A 2,122-nucleotide genomic window follows, 5' to 3' on the forward strand; every position below is an offset into this window, starting at 1 on the left:
GACTAAAGCCCCTTCTCCAGCATGGCTGACACAAGCAAAGGAATAAAAAATCCATAAAGGACGAAACTTCCAGTTATTCGTCACATGTAATTACCTCCCCTTAACCACCTTCTCATTTTATTTAATATTTCAAACGAATCCCTCGGCCGCTCCAGAACGTCGACTGCGGCTCCCAGGGCCGCAGGCAGCCCTCGACTATATTCATTCTATAAATATTATAATTTTTTTCTTTAATCTGACTTGTGTGTCACATTTTTTGGGGGAGCAGCTCCCAGAGTAAATCCAAGTTTTGGGTCTGGCCTGGATATTAAAAGCGTTGAGAATAACTGTTCTCACTGTAGTTGCTTCCCAAACCACATGGTTCTGGGTTCAGTCCCACCGCGTGGCACCCTGGGCAAGTGTCTTCTACAATAGCCGCGGGTCAATCAAAGGCTTGTGAGTGGATTTGGTAGACGGAAACTGAAAGAAGCCCATCGTGTATGCATGTATGCATGCATACATGCGCGTGTGTAGATGTGTGTATGTTTGGGTTCCCCATCACCTCTCGAAAATCGGCGTTGGTGTGTTTACGTCTCCATAACTTAGTGGTTCAGCAAAGGTGACCGATAAAAAATAAGTACTACCCTTACAAAGAATAAGTCCTGGGGTTGATTTCTACAACTAAAACCCCTTAAGGTGGTGCTCCAGCATGGCCGTAGTCGGGTACTCTGTCTAAATAAAAGAGATATATAGACGGGATAGGCAGATCTGGAAAGCTTTGAGATTGTTTTTCTATTAGATCAAGGTTGAACTAAACGGAAACAAAAAAGGGAGACATTATTTAATGTAGTCCAAGATACATTATGCCTGAATAAAAGATGGGATGGCCACGGCTGGAACATCTTTGATCATGTGTCTGTTGGATCAGGACAGACCTGGGGTTAAACAACAACAACACACTATATGGATGTTCAGTCAGCTAGAAATAGCAATCAAATCTCCTCCAAATTGTGCGTTTCTTTTCTGAAACGGATGTAATGTACAGCAAACAAGGCAACAAGAATTAACGTTGAATTAGGTTTTTACATATTTCTTTATTCAAAATAATTTTTCATATAAAATATATTGATTTGGCATATAAGATATATATAGAAATATATATTTATATTTATATATATATATATATATATATATATATATATATATATATAATGTATAGTATATTTGTATATATATGTAAATATATACTATATACATATATATATTCTTTTCTTTTATTCTCTTACTAGTTTCGGTCATGTGACTGCGGCCATGCTGGAGTACTGCCTCTTATGCGAAGAAATCAACCCCAGAGCTTATTCTCTGTAAGCCTAGTACTTATTCTATCGGCCTTTTTTACCGAACCGCTAAGTTACAGGGATGTAAGCACACCGACATCAGCTGTCAAGCGATGGTGGGGAGACAAACACAGACAGACAAATATATGTACACACACACACACACACACACACACACACACACACACACACACACATATATATATATATATATATATATATATATATATATATATATATATATATATATATATATATATATATACAACAGGCTTCTTTCAGTTTCCATCTACAAAATCCACTCACAAGGCTTTCGTCGGTCTGAGGCTATAGTGGAAGACACTTGCCGAAGGTGCCACACAGTGGGACTGAACCCAGAACCATGTGGTTGGTAAGCAAGCTACTTACTGCACATGTATACCACACTCACACACATTCTTTTATTTATAGGTAAATATAATTTATCTTTTGCCCTCGGCTGTCCTGGGGCACCACTCTGAAGGGTTTTAGTTGACTAAATCGACTCCCTATACTTTTTGTTGTTGTTTTACGTTTGATATTTATTCTATCAATCTCTTTTGTTGAACTGCAATGGAGATCAGCACAGACGATCTTTTTGCAACGAAAGTTGAAGCTTGACTCAAAGTAAAAACCTTCAACTGCTTCTAACTTTTTTATTATTAATTTTTACAAGAAAATTAAAAGCAATGTTCGTCCTCAGCCTGCGAAAGTACATTGGAATGACCTTTTCTCTGAAAGAAACTTCCAGCCCTTGGCATAAATTTCAGAACATCCGGAGCTCTGAG

This window comes from Octopus bimaculoides, chromosome 14, assembly GCF_046866305.1.
Source record: "Octopus bimaculoides isolate indiv1 chromosome 14, ASM4686630v1, whole genome shotgun sequence".
NCBI classification, from domain to species: Eukaryota; Metazoa; Mollusca; class Cephalopoda; order Octopoda; family Octopodidae; genus Octopus; species Octopus bimaculoides.